The sequence below is a fragment of the Heterocephalus glaber genome, unplaced genomic scaffold, assembly GCF_053883595.1.
Source record: "Heterocephalus glaber isolate CG9 unplaced genomic scaffold, H.glaber_assembly_v1.0 deba00000937, whole genome shotgun sequence".
NCBI classification, from domain to species: Eukaryota; Metazoa; Chordata; class Mammalia; order Rodentia; family Bathyergidae; genus Heterocephalus; species Heterocephalus glaber.
In genome coordinates this window covers 3,127,765-3,149,492 of record NW_028258173.1, presented here as the reverse complement: position 1 = coordinate 3,149,492, position 21,728 = coordinate 3,127,765, and the positions used below count along the sequence as shown (strand labels likewise).

Sequence of the window (21,728 nt, the reverse complement as noted above, 5' to 3'; positions counted from 1 at the left end):
GGACAGGGATGTGAGCCAGTCCCTAGCTCTGCCCTCCGAGGACCTAAGGGCCTCGAATGCCTGAGCTAAACTTCCTGGGGGTTAGGTGGGGACTAAGGACCACAAGCCCTGAGCCCACCGACTCCTCTCTTCACTCCCCCGCTGCACCTTCTTGGGTCTCAGACCCACAAGCCCCAGAACACCCGTGACCTTGGCTCCCCACGCTGCCTCTGTCCCCCCAGCGGGGGGTAGACATTGTACATTCCATTCAGATCCCCCTTCTGTTCATGCTGCACAGAAACCGGGCGGCTAGTCAGAGAGATGAGCTCCATCCCATAATAAGCAGCATGAACTATTTATAACCCTGAAAACATCTTTATTATTATTTTTCTTCCCTCCAGAAACAATCTCACACAATCCTGTTAAGTACACACCACCAAGGACTGGAGGGCCGCAGACCAGGGCCGCTTCCCCGAGCCCTGCCCAGCCGAGCAGATGGCGGTGTGGGCGTTAGATACCAGCCTCCTGGCAATCCGAACATCTGTTCCCGTTAGAAAATGCTAATTGCCATCAATCAGGACAGCACCTACCCACATTTACATGCAAGCACACATGCAAAAAAAAAATCTAAATTTCTCAGTACGTGGTGCTCCCTGCATGCTAACGAGGTGGAGCTGAGACTTAGCTGCCCAAGGTGCAGCCCAAGCCCAGTGCCTGACCCCCAGGCCCGAGCCTGGCCACGCCAGCCCCCACAGGACCTGCCCCATGCCCGCAACAAGGAGCCTCTGAGGAGTCGCTCAGTAGACAGCACAGCTCAGGCCCTGTGGCCTCTCACTGCCCACCCCAGGATGGACACAGGGTTGCTGGCTCTGGCCAGCAAAGGTCCCAGAACACAATGCCTGCCTGGGCTGGATGCTGCTCTGAGCCCTTCTGCCGTACTGCTCCTCCTCCTCCTCCTTCTGCATCCGGGGCCTTCACCAGGACCCTCTCTCCCTGAGCAAATTTCCAGCAACCATCCTGTCTCCTGGGAACAATTCAGCTGGATGTTTCAGCCCAGGTCTGTACCGTACCCACATCGAAAAGGTCCAGAAGTCACCCATGGGCCTGTGTGCTCATGTGAGATTCTCGGCACCTCTGTGTCCAGCCCAGGTCTCCACTAGCTCCTGCGCACTCTACCTTGAGGAGCTGGGTCATGACTTGCCCACCTGGCAGTGGGGCGATGCCCTATGACCGTCCTCCATCCTCTGGTCAGGGGCACTCTTCTTGGCTAGGCCTTTGCACCCTGCTCTGGGCCACACTCTGGTTGACAGTCACTCAGCTTCCCAGACCCTGGTCATCTGGACTGGTCTCCTTGGGGACACAGAGATAGGAATGAGGTTGCCCCTGACAGGTGGCAGAGCACAGCCTTCCTTCTGCTCTTGGCTGACTGCCTGTGTAGTCTCATCCCTCCCCAAGGAGCACCAGCCTGGCCACCCCATCGTTCCCGAAGGGTTGTCTGCAGCCCTTGGTGACCCTCAGCCCTACGTGCAATCCAAGAGCTTCCTCCCATGTTTCCAGAAAGTGGGCATGAAAAATCAGCCTATTATATAACGAGAAGCAATGATTTTTTTCTGAGCACCTCCCCCACACACACCCTCCCCAAAAGAAAGCGATTTTGCTAATTTTTCTCCCGGGTGCCAGGCGCCGTTGCCAGACTCGGTTGCTATGAGGGCCAGTGACTGGCTGGAGCTGTAAACTAAGGGGATTGGAGAAGAGGTTTCCATGGGGCGCCACCACTCCTCACCTGGGCGATGGACACCGTAGGCTGGCAGCAGGGTCTCCTGGACTCAGACCTGGCAGGTGACATCTCCACAGGTATGAGTCATCCTGGTCATTCGAGAAGAGGGCATTTGAATGCTGGCTTCACTGTTTGTGGACACTGTACAGGGCTGCTGCGTGCACATGAACAGCACGGGTCACACACAGAAACGGCACACGTCTGAGCAAGATGCAGAGCGAGCACTGTGGCGGGCACACTACAAGTGGCTGGGAAACGGGGCCTGCAGCCAACCTGGCCAGCACTTCTCCTTTTAATGTATTCCTCTTTCAGGAAGAGCTCGCTCCTGATGCCAGGGAAACACGCATGGGTGTCAAGGACACGAGGCCTCAATACATCCATGGACCGTGTCCCAGCTGTGTCCCTGAGCTCGGCACCCCTGTCCCTATGCCCTCCTCACGTACCTAACAAAGAAAGGCCTCAAGCCCCACCCGGCGGCCCCTCCTGACACCCCTACCCGCAGAAGGTCAGGATGACAACTGCCACCGCGTTGTCCTTGCCCAACAGCCCATCCCTGGGGCATCGGTACCCATGGAGCGCTGCCCCACACCTGCTCCTCGCCAGGCTTCAGGAACCAGTTCCCTTTGTTCCCGGTATTCCACTTTAACTGAGCTCCTCACTGTCTTTGTTCAGAATTCAAAGTGCTTCTCTCTGCTAAGCGCTTTTCAGTCCTTCCAGGCAGAGACCTTGAACAAGGTCTCAGCGAGGCCATTGTCATCACCCCCCCGACCCCTTCCTCCTTCTCCTCCTCTGTCCCCTGCTCTCTCAGCTTCTGGTCTCCCCAGAGCTCCCACTGAGATAACCGGGTATGGGGAACCAACACTAGAGCGGGTGACAGGCCTCCTCTTGCCTCGCATGTCCTCTCCAAAGCTCGGCAGCCCTCAGTTTTGCTGTGTCTCAGAGACCGCAGCATAAGGAAACATGACCATGGTCATTTGCCCTTGTGAACTCCACACCTCAAGACCAAAGAAGATTTTTTTAAAACTCTGCAATAATAATAGAAATCAAACTTCCAGGTAGATAGATTGACAGATGATGGGTGAATAGATGGACAAGTACACACATGGATGGTAGACAGATGCATCGATAGATAATAGATACATGGGTAGATGCACAGCTAAGTGGATATTGGATGCACGGATACATACTTACACACATAAATGAATGAGAGATACATAGCTGGATAGATGAATAGATAACAGACACATGGATAGATCATGATGCATATGTACACGAATGGGTGATAGATACAGCATTGATGGATGTAGATGGATAGACGGATAAACAGATAGAATGATAGATAATGGTTACAGGGATGGATAGATCAATAAATAGATGATACATGATGGATGAATTGATAGACAATAGATATATGGATGATGGGTGGATAATAGATAGAGAAAGAAAGCAACCCATATTTCCCCCTACACCTTCTCCTCTATGGTTCATTTCAGGAAAGTCGCTCTGTTGGTGGCAGATGGACCAAAACGAATCTCCACTGGGCATGAGGCGGCTGATGCTGTTGCGAGGCAGGCCCAAGTCCTGGTCTGTGCCCTTCTCCTCTCAGGGACTCTGAGACCCCTTGAGGCCCAGGGATCATCCCTGACCTGAAATGGGACGTGTTTGGAGAAGACTGATCTCACAACATGTGAAGTCATCTGGTCCTGCCTACTACTCCTGCTTGGGTAACTGTGCCCTTGTCTATATGCCACGGTCCCATCTCGTGTCTTGCTAAGAAGGGGCTGGCCACTTGTTCCCAGACCTCCCTGGTGAGCAGCTGCTTAGGTCCAGGTCCCTGATGCACATGCTCAGCCTCACCGATCTTCTGCCAGCCTGCCCTGACCATGCTTAGGTGCTACTTTGAGCCCGCTGGATTGGACTTCCTCCCTCTGCCCACAGCAGGACACAGCAGATACATCTCCAGGTCCTGGCCCCTCCAGGTGGGTCCCCCTCATCCCACCACGATGGGCTCTTGTGGGCCAAGAAATGACAGGGACCCAGGCTCAGTGTAAAGAGAGGCCAGTGGGTCAGTGTGGAGTCAGCAGAACGGACAGGAAGACTCCATCCTTTGTACCCTGTGGTGTACCTGCCGGCCTTAGCTTTTCACCCTGAAACACTTCCTGGGGTTCCCAGGACTAGGAGCCCAGTGTGCGGGAGAGTTGCACATGTGTAGGTTCTTCTCCAGACCCAGGTTCCTCAGACCAGGGCCTGTACTGGGTCCATCTTTGCATCATCCTGATGTTTAATCCCAGGCCCCCAGCACCACACCCAATCTCTGCTCCTCAAGGCTTTGTAGATGCTAGAGAGGGAAGAGATATGAGCTTTGATTTCACCCTAATTCAGGAGGTCCCCAGCCTGAGATATCACCCCACCCCTAAGAGCCAAGAAGCATGGGCCAACATGTCCCCACCTGGGCAGAGGGAACGAGTAGAGACTGTTTCCAGCAAATGAGATGGATGGTAGGGTGGGGTACGTTTGGGGTGTGACTGTCTTAACTCAACAACTCATCTCTGAATGACCAGCCTCATTTGTGGAATGTCACAGCAACCTGAGCAGTGTCTCTGACAGTTTCACAGGGAGATAACATTAAATTCACTGAGTGTAAGCCACCCTTTAGCACACGTATCTAATGTTAGACTTCCCTCCCCTTAAGTCCAGCCTAATGCTTCTCAAATTGAGGACCCCACACCCACCCCTGCTTAGCTCCCCAAGGATATATAGCAGTACACAAAGGCAGCTGACCCTACAGGCTGAGTGTGTCATCTGCCTAAGCATCTGCTTTAGTCCAAGTATTTCGAAAAAATATTACTGTTATGTTACAGCCAGCAAAAGCATATTGTGGATTTGACACAAGATGTGTGTGAATTTTAAGATAACAAATAAGACTTCAAAGAAATGTCATGCTTTCTCTGGCCCCCTTCTGGCAATAGACGCTCGGTTCCCCAGGGGTACAGGTTTAATATTCCCTCTCTTTGGGAGCTTTCAGAGGGAAAATGCACACCTCCAGTGCAATGCTGTGTGCCTCTCTATCATCCAAGACAAGCCGTTTAATCTCCCGTAGCCTGTGCACAGCCTGCTGCATACAGCGTGTGTCTGTGTCCCAGCCCCACAATGCACCATCACACTCAAGATGAAATACCACGGCCAGTCCTTGCTTTCTGCTCAGTAAAGGAGGAAAGTGTGATGGAATTAACTTCTTCATAGACAGACACAAGGGTTCTGCCTGCCTCAGGAAAAATACTTAGCATCCCTATCTGCAGAGTGGAGGTGAGCCATGGGCCAGTAGCCTCTGTGTGTCCATGGGAACAGCATCTCACAGGCCTGGCCTTCCACAGCTCTGAGCTAAAGGGAAGTGAGGACCAGCAGTAGTGCTTGAGGTATCTGCCCCGAAAGGAGAACAATACATTTTGTAAAGAGTATACTAGGTTGGTGAAACACGAAACAATTCAAAAATCATGATGACCTGGCCTTGGGAACTTTTTGAGCAACAGGATGGTGGCCCATAACGATCACCGTGACATTCTGACCCATGGGCAAGAGATAATGTTCATATGCCACCTCCGGCCAATCCTGCGCCCGTGCTGAGGACATTGCTGGTTGCCTAGCATTGGCAGCACAGGTGCCTGTATCCTTAGCTACAAATGGCACAGGAGAAATGGGGAAGCACTCAAACCCACAGCCGCACAGCGGATCCTGGCATTTAAAGGACAATCGTCGCCTGAAAATTCTTTGTACCACAGCGTGTTCTCTTGAGCAGAAATGTGTTCTGCAAATGCCATTGGATGGGACCCGGCCCCCTAGGGTGGGTGAAGATTGAAGGTTTGTGGCCATAGCCCCTGGGGTGATTCCTGCAACATAGGCATGTATGACCCCTGACCAGCTGCTCCCCAGGGTGCCAAGAATGCATATCAAGATGCCTTTATGGAGACTGTCTGGGTGCACGAGTGTGGGAGAAATGCAGAGCCCTGGGCCCTTAAGGTATCCCAGAGAGGAGGCCTGCAGAGGCACAGGCCAGGGCCATGCCCCCTTCCCTCAGCTCCAGCAGTCAGACAGCTGGGAGGGGCAGGTTCTGGACCATACCAACTTGACCTCCACCCCAGGAACAGAAGCCGCAAGCCCAGGGCAAGGCGTGCCTTCTGGGACGCACCCCAGATAAACCACTGTGGCCATGCTGGGGGGAAGAGACTTTCTTTTAAAAACTTCTTCTTAGTTTGAAAAAATTTAAGATTCACAAGGTGTTGCAAAAATAGTACAGAGAATCCCCATGTGTCTTTCTGATATGAACTGAAATGTGTTTTAAAAAATTCATACGTTGTCCTAACCCTCAGTACATCAGAATCTCACTGTCTTTGTCAGCAAGGTGAAGTGAGGTCATTAGGGAGGGTTCCTAATCTAGTATGACTAGTGTCCTACGAGAAGAGGAGATCAGGACACAGAGACACACAGAAGGACGACCATGTGAAGACACAAGGAAAGGGCAGCTGTCTGCAAGCCAAACAGAGAAGACTTAGAAGAAACCAACCCTGGAGATGCCTTGATCTTGATTCTGGCCTCCAGAACTGCAAGACAATTAATTTCTGTTGCTTACACCCTGCAGCCTCTGATCCTTGCCATGGTAGCCATAGCAGCCATAGCACCTTCACACATTTTAGGTCGCCACTCTACACTGTCAACATCACAGTGCTGGGCACATGAGTCAGCAACAGAGCTGATGTCAATGGTACCAGCTTTGTGGCCTGACTGTGCGGCCTCTAGATGAGCACTTCTCGAATTAGCTCTGGCATTGTTTATTTCTAATTTTTTGTGGACCTACATTTTGACTTAGAAAAAGCTATAAAAAAGAACTAGAGAAATGGAACCAAAAAAGACAGGCAAAATACAAAGCTGAATTTGCTATTAGATTCAACAGGCCTAAAATTACTCTTCCAAACTGGCAGAAAAGACTCTCAATATTCGTTACTATAGTTCGAGTGTGTCCCTGGGTGCTTGCAGTGGGGGCTTGGTCCTCAAAGTGGTGGCACTGAGAGGGCCTTGATGATGTGGGACCTACGAGAAGCACCTCAGGTCACTGGGCCCAGACCTCAGAGAAGATTACCGTAGTTCTCATGAAAGCCGGAGTTAGTTCCTGGAATTCAAGTTGCTATAAAAGAGCCCCTCCCCCTGACTTCCTGTCTGGACCTGTGATCTCTCTTCTTGCACATGCTCCTGTCATTGTAAGGCCACCTGCCATGAGATCCTCACCAGAGTCCACCTCATGCCGGCCCAACACCCTTGAACTGCCCGAACTGTGAGCTAAGTAAGTGTCTTATCTTTATAAAATTACCTAGCCTCAGGTATTGCGTACAATAGCAGAACACTGACCAATTCAGTTACTCTCAGGTTTATTGTCCATTGCGGAGACTAGTAGCAGCAGCTCCCAGGGAGGCCCTGGTCTGTGGCCCTCACTCTGGGTACCTTTGACTTGGATCATTTGAGATATGTTCGAAGCAGGTGTCATTGCCAGAGTCCCAATGGGCTCAAATCCTGAGCAGTCCTGTGCTGATCATGTACCTGTGGCTCAGTTTCCTTGTGGAACTCAGCTCAGGGTCATTGCGAAGATTAGTAGGGATGGTGTGCACATAACCTTGAGATGACAACCATCTCGGATGAGATGCCCTGCACCCTCGTGTCTTTCAGGAGGTCAGCTGGACAGATTTCCAAGCCTTCAGCACCATTTGAGAGACTCCAGGCACACAGGTGTCTAGCACAGGATGTTACATTATTTCATCTTGATTGGACTTGATTGCTTCCAGGCCCTTCCATAATGTGGACATCCTGATTCACCCCCGCTGGTAGCTGCAGGTGGCCACACCCTGTGAGCTTCCTGCAAATCCAGCCATTACTCAGCAATGCTTGGTGACACAAGGTCAGCATAGCACCATCTGTCTAAGTTCCCTCCCACTACCTCCCTGAGGACACACACACACATACACACACACAGAGTTAGGCTTGTCTTGACCTCACTTCTAGATTAATTTTTCTTCCGCAGGCATTTGCCAACACTCCTTTTCTGTTCTTTCCCCCCAACAAACACAGATATCTTGGAAAGCACCAAAGACAGTGTATCCTTGTAAATGAGATTAAAACAAAACAAAACAATATTCTCTCCGTCCATAGGAACACTTGCTGGTCTATGACCCTTCCAGTGGGATGTGCTGGTGGCCCCCCTGAAGGATGAGCAGAATGCCAACATTTGACAGAATGAAGAGTCTGTGGAACCAGATCAGGGCATCAGACAGCTCTGTACGAGCCTCTCAGATGCCACTGACTCAAGATTGCCATGCCCCTTGATAACAATACATCTGAGTCCAGAGTCAACGGGCAGGTACAAACCCACGTAGAACCCATTCCTGCTTCTCTGTCCAGGACATCTCTTTAAGTCACAAGTTCCACCCAGTAACTGGGGCACAATGGACCTGTTCATATCAAGATGCCCACATATACCAGAACAATCCTGATGCAGTAAGATTGTCCCTCCCACTCCACCGTGGACAGTGACAATCATTTAACAATCCCAGAAGGCATGGCCCTTGTCACCAGATGTCATCTCAAAGGAAGGAGGGCTCTATAGACAGAGAAGACAGGAACAGTCCTCACTGGCTCCTGGCCCATATAAGCATAGGCCTACACACTTCAGGGCAGCTTCAGGGCACCCTTCCTGTATCTGCATTAATCCCCTCTCTTCCCCAATACCACTGTACCTTTTCCTAGAGTCCTTGCGGGCCTCCTCCAGTTCAAGATTCTTACCTCCACAGCCCTCCTTGCCTTTGCTCCCCAACCTGGGTGCCCTTCCCCTGCAGGGCCCCCACATCCCTGACTCCCAGAGTATATCTTTGCAGTCCACGTGCCCAAATCCACCCCTCCCCATCCATACACCCAAACCCACTTCCTCCCCACCCACACTCCCCGTCCACACACCCTTCCTGCCTCTACAGGCCTAGATCTGACTTCCCCCAGCCCATCCCTTCTAAGCCTTCTTTGAGAGCCTTCTCACCACTGGCCAGCTCTAAAACTCTGTCCCCCCAAAGATGGAGCAAAACTGATTTTTCTCTCCTCATGACACAAGTGTACCTGAAACCTGCAGCATACTCTGTTATTTTAGGTTTAGGTTTGGATTCGGGCTTTTTAATTCCTAGATTGCTCTCAAGAGCATTTTGACCATGGGATGGTAGGAAGTAGGTTAACACCAGGCTCCATTCCTGCCTCTTGGTCTGGGGAGGATCTTCTGACCTCAATTCTTGGGGCTCTCGAGAAGCCATGGCTGTGATTTAAACATGGCCCTGAAAGTTTCTGTGTTGGAAAGTGGCTCCTCAATGTCTCATGTCAATGTCACTCGGAAGTGAGGCCTTCGGAGAGATGAGGTCATGAGGGTGGGACCTATGGTATTGGTGGCTTTACAGAAGAAGAGAAAGAGAAGCCCAAGCTACCTCACTTGCTCAGTCTCACCTTGGCACGCCCTTGCTACATTAAGAAGCAGCTAGATGCCTTCACAGACTCTGGCACCTTGATCTTGGATTTCTCAGACTTCAGAACCATAAGCCAAATAAACTACTATTCCTTATAAATTTAACCTCAGGAAATTTTGGTACAGCAATATAAAGTGAACGGACACTCTTTCCCTTATGGCTCAAATCATCCTGGGCTTCGTTGTGCTGAGTGGCCTACGGCACTTCCATATCTTCTGATCATTGTTTTAAAATCACCCAAGCAGCGAGCCTTCGCCAGAGTGTCCAAGTGTCTGGGGAAGATCAGGGCTGTGGGGATGGAGCAACACCTTGAGATGAGCCATGTCAAGGTGTCAGCACCTCATCGTGTCATGGTCACGACACCGGGACTCACCTCCCCTGAATGGCAGTGGAGGACACAGTAGGTAGAATATGTTCCCCAAAAGAATTATGTCTTCACCCCCAGACTGACCTTATTTGGAAATAAACTGAGTTAAGATGAGGTCACACTGGAGTAGGTTAGGCACTGATGTCTTTGTCAAATGCGGGAAACGTGCACACACACACACACACACACACACACACGTCATGTGAAGAGCCAGATACACAGGCACACAGGGGAGACTGCCACATGATGATGGAGACAGACATTGACATACATGTCTAAAGCCAAGGAGCACCAAGGACTGTCACAGCCACCAGGAACCGGGGAGAGCACGGGGTGGTTTCTCCTTACTGACTCCTGGATTGGGGATATCTGGCCCCCAGGACCATATGAGAATAAGTAGCTATTTTGTTAAGCTGTCGGCTTTGTGGTTCTGTGTCACCACAGCCACAGGACACTAAGATAGGTCTGAATTACTTGTCCCATCCACCAGGATCATCATCCTGGTGCCACACCTGATGTCCTAGGCCCTGTGGACCAGAGTCCATCCTAGGAGCTGGCAGCGACGTCCAGCCTGTTCTCAGATGGGCCACTCGCCTCCCAGCTCCAGCACTGGAGCTACATCTGGAGGCTCGTCTCTCCCTTAATTGTTCTCAATGCTTTAACACAGGATGACTAATGGGCTCTAATTGGACAGCTTTGGCACTGAGTAGTGGCCCAGGGAACTTGCTGCAGTGCCCTCTGTGACCCACCAAGTCTCCTTGTTGCTCACACATGCAGTGCAGAGGTCCCCAGGAAAATATATTGGCCCACTTGTCTATTTTTTTTAAAAAAAAATCACACCAGCGCCAATAAACAGTTTTATCCTTCACCTGACAAATACAGGACAAAGAAAAGGATAGAGGAGAAGCTGAAAGCAGACAGGACCAGCACAAATGCCACTCAGGTTGGTGGCATCTGTCAAGAGATGACCTAGAGAGCTCCTGGAGCCAACCCAGCACCAGTCAGTTGGGGGAGGGTTAAAGAGAGGCCGGAAGATTCCAGCCCCTGATTTCCCCTTCATGGGGAAAGGAGATAGGAGAGGGCATCGCAGACACCTCCTCATCTCCTTCCTGGCCCCATGGGCCCTGCGTGTGACTGCACACTCCCCAAAACCACAGGGAGAAGGCTGGGGCAGAGAGGGGCTGGCAGAGTGAGGGGCCTTGGAAGAGGAAGTCTAAAAAGCTTAAGGCACGCGGATTCCTCAACAGGACAAGCAGAGAGAGAGAGAAGAGGGAAGAGGGAAGCAGCCCAGCAGTCGAGGTTCTGGTTTCCTGATCACTGAGGCACAGTATAACACGGTGTAGTGTTCCAGTGCAAATGTTCAGAAGAGATTACAGATTCCACGCCCCGTACTCACCCCGAGTCTGCTTGTCCAACTCCATTTGTCAACAGAAGATGAACCCCAAGTGTTTTTAAATGGACTCATGTTTCCAAAGTTGTTTCAAGCTAAAATCTTCAAATTAAACTCTCAGGTTGGAGAAGATAGGACATTGCTAGAGAAGGAGGCCCCACAGCATCCCCCAGCAGAACCCAGATGGACGAGCCCCCATGCACAGGAAGGTCTGTGAGGGGCAGGGAAACCGGCTTCTCCCTCCCCACCCCTGCTGAGGAGACGCCCGTGTCACACGAAAGGCGCGCCCACTGCTGATGCCGGCAGCCCGTGCCTCAGTTCGGCCCGAGGTGCCAGCACCCCTGTGATGGATTCTGGTTTAACAGCTTTTAAAAACAAGCAGACAAGAGACAGGCATGATGGATGGGTACAGGAAGTGTGCTCATCAGAGATGATTTATGGGAAGGCGCATGTGGTGCTCACGGGTGCAGCGCCAAGAGGCACGAGGGACTGGAGCGTTCCCACCTGAGCAAGGCAGGCAGCACGGCCGGGCTTGCTCACACACAGCCCCGGTGTGCGGGGCCCCAGCCTCGGTCACCCGCTGTCCTGCACAGATGGCCCCTGACATCAGCCAGGAGACTTGGTTCACCTCTGGGCTCCAGAACAGTGGTGCTCCCACCCCTCAAAAACATTTGGGGAAGGGACATCCAGCTGTGCCCCCTGGCTCTGCTGAGTGACCCCAACAACGCACAGTGACATGGTTTGGGAGATCCTGGCTGTCCCAGGAGAGTGGCAGGGGCAAGGGAAGAGGAAGGGAGGGGACAACACGTGACCTGCACCATGACGTTGGTCCTGGATGCTGGGGGTGGGGGAGTCCCCTCCTGGACAGCTGCAGAGCCATCTGCCTGGGGTCTCAGGCACTGCATGTAGAAACAAATCTCATTTTGCAACAGATTAATTTCCACCCATGTTTTTAATAAGGACTTGGAATTTACATACAGCAAAACCCAAACTGAACCCATATTTGAAGGGATGAGCTTTAAAATGAGATCTAATGAAGGGGACCCTTTCTAAGACAGAAGGAATGACCAGGGCAGGGCAACAGCCTGGGAGGAATTTGCTTCCTCCCCACACCCTGCTTTGAACCCAGGGTGCTTCTGCGGTGAAGGAGCCAGACTACGTGGCCTTCACGACAAGGACAATGCTGGGCTGACCCCCTCCCGCCCCGGTTCCCACAGGCTTCTCTGTCTCTGTTCTCCACCTGGGGTGTGGGACCCACAGGTGGGAGGCCTTTCTCCAGGGATGGGCCACTGCCTCTGGGCAGGGCTGGCATCCACGGTGGGAAGGGCTGGGCAGCACCTCTCTGGAGCCCATGTCTGGGTCCCACGAGAAGAGCTGGGCCACAACCCTGGGGCAGGCTGAGCACAGGGGTCAGGAGCCTGGCACGCCGGGCCGCCGACCCACACGCCTGCCTCTCCTTCAGACTGCCACCTGCCCTCCCTAAACTGACTAAAACACAGAGCATCCAGGCCACATACAGGCATCTGAGAGGCATGAGTCAGCCCCAAACAGTCTCCAGAAAGGTCCTCCAGAGCCTCCATGGTCGGCAGAATGATACAGGTGCCAGGGCCACACCCAGCATGGCTGTACGGCACAGGAGATGTGTCAGTGTGCAGTGGGGGTTGTTTAAATGTCTGTCCCGAACATGGCCCCCGAAATCCCACTGCTCTCATCCTGAGTCCATGCCCCACGCAGCCAGCCCTCCTGAGACAGGACGACAGGGCAGCAGCTCCCCACCTGTTCCCTGCTCCTGCTCCAGCCTCCCTGCTCTGTCCGCTCCCACACAGAAGGCAGCAGCATCTTCACGCAATGCAAGCCTTTCAGGGGCTCCCACTGCCCTTAAGACAAAAATCCAACAGAGCCAGCAAGGATGCTCAAAACCTGTCTCCTTCCCTTTTTTCCATTTCCTGCTCAGCTCCTCAACCTGGCCTTGCAAAGCTCCACCAGACAATTCCCGTCTGCCAGACCTTCCCAACGAAAGTCACAAAGCCACTACGATCTGCAAGCTGGAGACCCACACAGAGCGCCCCACCCTGTGACTCCTCTGTAACGTGGTGAAATCACCTCATTTCAACTGGCTCTCGTGTGCAAGCTCAGAGTGCACAACAGACAGGTGAGCAGCGGCCTTACCTGGTGACCAGTGGGCGGGGAGAGTGGTGTCGCTGGGCAGGGAGGCCCCAGGGAGCTTCTGGGATGCAGCGCCACTGGGAGAGCAGGTAGCACGGGAAGGGCTTAAATTCTCAGGGACAGGTCTTCAATCTGAGGGAAAAGAGAAAAAATGTTCTTGAAAACTGCCTTTGAAGAAGTCATCCTTGCTTTAATCTAAAGAAACTGGTACCTTATTAATAAACGAGACGAGAGAGAGCAGCATTGCCCAGGTTTGGCCCCAGAGACCAGCTCCCTTCCTCCAAGGGCCGCTTTTGCTTTTACAAAGCCCAGGGGAGTGAAAGGAGTCTGGAGGAAAACAGACCATTAGAACTCTGTTGCCAAAGAGCCGCACACGGTCCCTCCTGCTGCTGTGTGCCTGAGCTCTGGTCACCCACTCCCTCTGGCTCCCCAGCCCCAGGATGCTTGGAACCCACTAAGCGGCCCCATCTTCTCTCAGGCCCCCTCCTGCTGCTCTCACTTCGGAAGCCACCACTGCCAGCCCTCCTGCAGCCAGCTTGTGCTGCTCTTTGTATGAGAGTCATCAGATGACACCATTGCCCTGACCACAACCCTCCCTCAGTCCTACGTCGTTCAGAGAAAATATCCATGGCTGCGGTAAATCCACCTTTTGGGAGCGTGGGGTCTATAGGATTTGGGAGACTCACTCTCTAAGAAAATAAGGCAAGATGATGGATGGAAGGCTGAGATGCAGGGCCTTGCAGAGGCTTATGCATTCACACAGCTTGGTCCCTCACGGCCCTGCAGCCCGGCCTCCCGGCTGTCCCTCCACACAAGCAGGCCTCCTTGCCATGTCCCCTGGACTACCCCTCCATACCCATGCACGGCTTCTTGTCCAGCTCGCCTCTCCTCAGGGGCCCTCTCAACATGGCACTTCCCAATGAGGCCATCCCAGGCCAGACGTCCTGTAGAAGTCACCACTGCGTCCTGGCATTCCCTGCTCTCTTCCCCATGGCTGCTCCCCCAGCATCGGTCATCTGGCACCATCGGTAAGCTTGGGTGCGGCTGCTGGAACGCATGCACGCTGAGGGCCACAGAGCTTCACAGCTGTGGGACTCCCACTGCCTCCCTGGCTAGTGAGTTCTGCCTGAAGGAAGGGGTGAAGGGAAGAACTCTCACTCACTCTCCCACTAACGCTCCTGGTTTTGTTTAGAACAGTGTCCCACCTTCCAGGGTTGGGCTCCAAGAAGCAGAAGGAGGCCAGTGGATTCTGTGGCTTCCAAAAGAGATGGGATAGGACGGATGTGGGCACCTCGGCCCTGGAAGACTTCTGTTTGCTCCATGTATCCCACCCCAATTAGTGTGCCTACTCTCAGGCTGGGAGAAAGCACACACTGTTTGGCAAATCGGCTCCATCAGCCCAGAGCCTGGCGCTGAGTGGTTATGTGACTGGGCTGGGAGGACCAGGGAGTAGCTGAGCTCCTTGCTTTGTGCCCTCCCCCAAAGAAAGGCTTCCACCCACCCATCACAGACATCTCATGACCGGGCTTTTGAAGAAAAACACTACTACTAATAAAACTCCTGTTTCTTTTCCTAAAATGCAGTTACTTAAGAGAGCATAACCCCTATCCTAATCGCAGGAGCAACCTCACAGAGAGCCCTGCCAGCCCTGGGGAGAGGCCCAGCGATGCCTGTCTGTGCCACACTCGATGCAGGTTGATGGGCACAGGAAGGGATGGAAACGCCCTGGCTCTGGAGGTCCCTCCTCCGTGGGAAGTGGAGTGCCCTGTCCTGTGTCCTCAGTCTAAATGCAGGAAGGGAAAGGCCTGGGGGAAGAGCCAGGGGACCCTGGGAGGGGCCCTCAGGCAAGGGAGAAGGGGGCCCAGGAAGGGGACCCGAGCTGACCGCAGGTGGGCAGGCTGCTCTTGGAGCTCAGGGCTGGATTCTCAGCAGCCAGCACAAAAGGCAAGGGCAGGATTCACTCTGCAACAGGCCCTTCAGAGCAGGAGGCTCCAAGTGGGAGGTCTGGGCCTACCCTGAGCCTGGGGTCCACACCCCCTCGCCCCTGGTTCCAGCTGAGCTGAGAAGGAGTGGCTGCATCCGAAGCTCCTCGAGTCTCTTGGAGGTTTCGGGGAGACCACGGGATACCCTTTGATTCCGGGACGCTGGACATGATTCCAAGAGCCCACTCTTGCTTTTCCGGGTCACCTCTTCTGCATACAAGTCTCCCGCAGGCTGGATGGGGGGTGGCCCCTGGAGAACCCGCCCAGCTCTGCCCTCTCACCACTGCTAACACAGAGTGCCGGGGCCGGGGCGGGCTGGGGCCAGGCACAGGGCCATCATTCTGCACTTATTTATTCTGTTCTCTGGCCTTTGAGGCAGACAGAGCTGCCTCCTGGGGCAGCGGGAGCAGCACAGGAAGGCACCAGGGGCAATGGGCATCCCACAAGGACATGGAGATGGAATCCATTCCTGGGGATCCCAGGATGCTTGGGGAGCAAGGTGGACATGTGAAAGCTGCCTGGCCAGGACTGCCGCCCAGAGTCCCTGGTACCTAAGCCCAGTGAGGGCAGAGAAGAGGGCCAAAGACAGGGAGGGGAGGTGGGACAGATAAAGGGGTCTGCCCCCCAAGCCTCCCCCACCACTTTGGTCTTTATTGTAATTCCTGGATTCTGTTCCACCTATTCCAGAGACAACTTCTTTCACATCTCCCCATCCAGACCCGAGCCACACACGCATCCCAGAAGGAGGCGCCCTGGCAACTCTCCACTCTGCTGCACCGCCCAATCCAGCTCGCCTAAGATGCTGTTTCATTTTAACGCATCCTCCACAGCCGTCTGCAGCCGCTGGCTTAGAGGATGCAGACAACAGCGACGGGGACTGGACTGTCAGCCTCCGCCGAGTCTCCAGGCCCAAGCGGTGCCTGTGCCCTCCAGGCCCCTCCCAGCTGCCTCCCCAGGCCCCACCAAAGGGCCCAAGCAGCCTGGTTCTGTTTTCCTCCACCTGAGCCGAGCAGGAGACAAGAGCCTGCGCCCTCTGCCCTCCATTCCCACTCACCACCCAGCCCCAGAGCACAGAAACATGAACCGGGGCCCGCGCACACCCCTCTTGGCCCTGTGGCCCCAGCCATCAGGGATGCCGGGTCTGCCCTGCCCCCGCCCCTCCGTGGTGCTCCCAGCTCCAGGATGCCGGAGAGAGTACAATGGGGCAGGGTGGTGGGAGGCAGGTGGTGACAAAGTGGCCACGAAGCCTGTCTCCCGGTTCCCGTAGCGCTGCCCTTGGGCAGAGGTGGAAGACTGGCAAGGCCTGCTGAGGGCGGGTGTCCTGGCCCGCTGAGGGCTGGGACGATAGAGACAGGAGGACCTCCCTAAGCCTGCCCAGGGCCGCAGGGTCAAGTCCACAGTCCACTCTTCCCACCTCCACCCCCTGCAACCTGCCGTTCACAAGGACGAGAGTCCAGTGTGCGCCTTTGGGGAGCGGGAGCTGCATCTTCCTCATTCTCTGAAGCACATTGATTGCACCCCACAGAGAGCAGAGCACAGTGCCAGGCCCCTACCGTCCAGCCTTGGCAAGCACACTGCCCAGCGCAAGAGCACACGAGGCACGGCCAACTGATGACCTTCAAGCAGGACTGCTGTCCCTGGCCTCCTCAGCCCTCCCACTATGGGAGATCAGTGAGGAACTCGGAGCCCTGGTCCTGTCCCCTACACACACGCACAGGCTAGATACCTCTGGCTCCAGGACGCCAGGGACAGTGGAACACAAAGGTCACTGCTGACCACAACTTTTGACTCTTTCTTGATCCCTCTACCTGCTTCTTTAGGATCCAATCCATTTGCTTTAATGATTGGGACCCCCCAAATAATATAGGGGTCCAGGGGCGCTTAAGTTTCTCAGCAAGACTGGACGTGGCCAATGGGGACCTGGGAAGCTGGAAAGTGATAATTAAACCTGACCCCATCTAGCGCTAGAGCCGTGCCCCAGGGCTGGGCAGAAGGCTGTCTCAGAGAAGAATCATAGCGACCACCCCTCCAGGGCAGCTTCTCAGTTATAGACTCCTTGCCCACAGTGTGGGCGGCCACTCCAGCCCCTGGCTGCTGAGCTGGCTGGCTCCCAGCTTTGACCCCAAGGTGGCAGGAGGCCTGGGCTACCTTTGGTGCTCTAACTGCCAAAGGTCTGTCCTCAGATTCTTGTCACTGGGGAGATAAAATGAACAAAGGGAACACCTCACCTTCTAAAAAGTATCCTTCCACAAAAAATAAGCCACACACATAGGAGGAGCGAGGTGGGAGAAGGAAAGAGAGACAGATAGACAGACGGACAGGCCAAAGGAGGGAAGGGGAACGGAGGAGGGAGACACACTGCCGGGGACAAGGCACATTCCGCCAGCCTGGACACGGGGAGCTGTGGGGGACAGCACAGAGACGTGGTTGAAGTTATCACAGCCATTGGAGCAGAAGCCACAGGCAGACAGGCCCCGAGCCAACAAGAGGTGGGTGACAGGGCCCTGGGACAGGACAGGAGGAGGGCAAGAAGGCGAAAACCGAGGGCCCTCCTGGGCTGACCCGGACGGTCTTGGATGGACGCACATTTGTCTGCCAGGGGTCCGGGGTGCTGGGTAAGCACCCGCCAGGGAAAGAGAGGCCAAGGCGGGACCGGGAGAGCCTGGCCAAGTGGTCACCGTCATCACCCGCAGGTCATCAGAAAAGGACAAACCTCACGAGCATGAGGAGGGCAGACCCCTCTCGGTGTTTGCACTCAGTTTTCTGAAAGGAAGGATGGGAAGGAGAGAGGGAAGACAGGTGCGGTGAGCCCTGTGTGTGAAGCAATACTTCCGCTGACAATCGCTAGGCGACCTCGAACCAGGTAGGGAGCAGAGGAGGCTGCCAGGCACTTTATCCCCGCCGGGACGCTGACTCCTCCCAGAGCTGGGGGCAGCAGAATGGCCTTCACATTCCACACAGCACAGCAAACTGAGCCCACCAGAGACCCCAGATCCCAAGACCCCTCGCATCCTCCACTGCTCCTGCAAAGAGGGGCCCAACAGCAAAGCTTAAATCCAGACTTCTCCCCAGGTTCCCAAAGAGGAAGGTACTCGTGGACTCAAGGACCTGCAGGCAGGTCAGGGACATCACTGGTCCTTATAAACTAAGGGCCATCTGAGGAAGTAGCTTTATTTATGGCATGCAAGATGAGAAGCCCCCAAAGAGCCAAAAAGGCCTCTCGTTTTCCAGTCCTAACCCCTGGCCCACCAGTTCGGGGAGCACATGGAGTAGTGAACAAGGGTGGCCCCTGAGGGCAATCATGGCTCTGAAGGTGCAGGTCTTGAATCGAGGTTCACAAATAATCCATCAGCTCAAGTGCTTTGGAACCAGCCACCTGCTCACTGCCTGAGAGCCTGGGTGACATTTTGGGGAATTGGGGCAGTGGGGTGGGAAGAGCTTGGAGCAGGGCTTGCAGGGCTTGGAGCAGTCTGCGGCTCTCCTCCTAGCCCATGCCTTTCAGGCTCTGTGACCAGACATCCCTGGCCCTTTCCCACCAGCTCCTATGAGGCCCCAGCAGCCCGGCACTCACCGAGGACAATAGCAACCCAGCCCTCGTCTGCCGGGCCTGCGTGTCGCCTGGCCGGCCTCCCTGCGAGGGGCAGAGGAAATATACGGAAAGAGCTATGCACTAAGTCAAAGTGGCGTTTTCTCCCGACTCCCCGGAGTCCATGCCTTTGCAGGGCTTCTGGGGCACCTGGCACTCTGTGAAGGTTGGATACGCCCCTTGCAGGAGCCTCTCGGGGGCCAGGGGGGCACAGGGCTCCAGAGAACAGGGAGTGTCTCCAAAGGACCCTGGAATCTTCAGAAATCAGATTCTTAGGGTACCGATTCCTTAGGGTACAGAATTCTCCATGCAACACAGCTGTTTCCCTGCCTTCTTTCCTCTTACACTAGCTCCTCCCTCCGTGCCCTGTCCCTTCGTGTCCATCTTCTCTCATCCTTCCTCTGTGGCAGCTTTCAGGGCTGCTGGCTTCCTCGTTGTCCTGATTATTCCTCACTATCTACTCCCCCCAAAACACAGGCTCGGCACCAACAACAGAGTTTAAAATGAGACTCAAACCGAGAAAGCGAAGCTTGCTACGCTTTTATCCAAGAGGAAAACAACATGTAGCAGTGCATTTTCGTAGTAGAGACGATGGGGAATATACAATATTCTGAGTAAATGAACCTCTGCCTCTTGTTTTTAAACCACTCTTGCAAAACCAGCCTCACCCCCTCATCTCCCCTCGTGCCTTATGAATCCTGTCTCCAGCAGGAAATAATTTGGGTTTTATTATTCTGGCATCTGGTGGGAGTCTGTGACAGGGTTACTGTAGCTGCACCTCTTCTTCTGTTTTAATACCAGCCTGTTTTAATAACACAGTGTACCTTTTGGTATTGTTGAAACGTTACATTATTCAACACGTCCAACAGGAATGGGAAGGGCCCCGTGTAATTTATGTGTCCTCTGTGCTGTGTTTAAAGTTCCCAAAGTGGAAGGTGTAATTTGAGAAGTGATTTTCCCCAAGGTCGGGGACACAGTCTCTGGAGAAAAGGCTGTGTTGTCTGTCCCGAGCTCGGACTGGGGGCCCAGAACTCCTGGCCATGAGGCTGGGTTAGGCAGCTGGGGGGCTCTGGACCCAAACCAGGAATGCCCCCCAAATACAAGACCGCTAGTCCAGCTGTGGCTCACCAGGCCCCCTAGGTGTCAAGCAGCTCTTGATGACACGGGGCTGTCCCACTCACCTACCACTGCCCCTCACCACCCTAGTCCAGGGTCCCCCCTCTGCACTCAAGGACTGAGACAAGGCACGGCAGAAGGGATGGTCTGCACCAGCTCCTCCTTCTGGCCCTTCCAGAAACCACCACTGCTGTGCTGAGCATCTAGGATAGGTATGGGGGACACAGACAAGCATGCTGCAGAAACCTGTCCCCAAAGCCACACACACAGGAGGGGACAAGCAAAGGCTCCCCCACACGGCAGCTCCCCAAGGGGAAACCTTGTTTTGTTCCACGCCACACCCAAGGTGCCTGGCACACTGCCTGGTATACAACAGATGCTAAAACAGTGCATCTGAGTGAATGGATGAATCAGTAAATGAATGAATGAATGATGGGCTAATGAGAGACAGGAAGACCTGAGCAGAGGCACGATGCTCATGGTGGGAGTGTGTTGTGGCTTCCCAGGTAAAGGGCCCTGGAATGAGTCACACAAAGGAGGTGGGGCAGGAGGAGAGGACAGGAGAGGAAGAAGAGATAGCAGATACTGGACCATGGAGAAGGCATCCTGGGAATGCAGATAATGAATGGGGCAGGCGGTTTGGAATTGGATGTACTGAAAGATGCGACTGGCCATGTAAGTCAGGAACCAGATCATGACGCACCTTGAATGCCATACCAAGGACTTTTAAAAAGCCATTTGAAGAATTTTAAGCAGGGAACTATGCAGGTCTGTGTCTCAGGAAATGTGCTTGGTGCCAGTGGAGACCTGGTGACCGACCGCAGGGTGAAAGTAAGGCAGGCTTCTCGATGGACAGCCACAGGTGATCAAATGAGAACTGCAGACTTACAGAAGGGCAGGTGGACTGAGGATCAGTGAATGCTATCAACAGGACTTGGTGATCAGTCCTCTGGCATAGGGGAGGGGAGGGGAAATAGAAGGCACCCCTGAGCTTTCTGGTCTGCCCAGCTACTAGGTAGGGTGCTGGTTTACCATAAGGGTGGGGAAGGGCTGGGAGGCTCACGATGGTAGGAGAGTTTACAGTGGGGCAGGTGGGCTTCAGCTGGGCTGACGATGTAGGTGATTATTCCCTGCAGCCACGAAGCTGGCCTTAATGCCTTTTCTGTGTTGAATACGGTGGCGTAATACAATGTTTCAAGGCTGGTTGTCCTGTTGATCGCAAGAAGGTGGGAGCGGAGGGTGTAGGGTTAGGGGCAAGACACAGGGTGGAGATGTAAGAGGCAGGAGGGGGGCTGGGGGCTGGGATGGGGGCACAGGCGGCAGAGACCCCTGGAGACCGGAGCAGGTGGTGGGGAAGCAGTAAATGAGAAGGCAGGTGACACGAGGGGCCCCGGGGGGTTCACAGTGGGGCCTTCTTTGCTTTTAGGTCAAAACAGCCAGTGGGTCTGGGTGAAGACCACTCATTCTTGGCTTCCTCTTGCAGCACCAAGAATGGCCAGCTCCCCCAAGCTCCCCTCTTTGGGGCCTGAGGTTTCCTCGCTGGTCCTGAGACCCCGTCTCTGCCACAGCCTGGGCCACTGGAATGCTCCTGCCCTAGGCTGCCACCACCCTCTCCGGCTCAGTGCTCTTCCAGCCTGGCCTGAGGGAAATGACTCAAGACAGCCGCGTGCTTTTATAAAATTATCGCTAGCAACTGTGACGATGTGCTTTGTACACACATTCCAAGAGAAAGCCCAGTCAGCCCTGCTCTGGGAGAAACCCGGCCCCGGGGAGAAAGCTGCCCAGGTCCCTGTGTGGGTGCCAGGTCCTTGCCCGTCCTCC

General features: G+C 54.2%; 1 protein-coding gene across 17 annotated transcripts in view; it reads right to left on the bottom strand.

The window, feature by feature from the left end:
- Positions 1-21,728, bottom strand: part of Rbfox3 (RNA binding fox-1 homolog 3) — a 393,013-nt gene that overhangs the window by 281,034 nt on the left and 90,251 nt on the right. For all 17 annotated transcript variants that reach the window (XM_087208368.1, XM_021241212.2, XM_087208362.1 and 14 more), the window contains exon 2: positions 13,227-13,355. The gene's annotated coding sequence lies outside the window, so the exon portion shown is untranslated. The remainder of the gene's footprint in view (positions 1-13,226; positions 13,356-21,728) is intronic.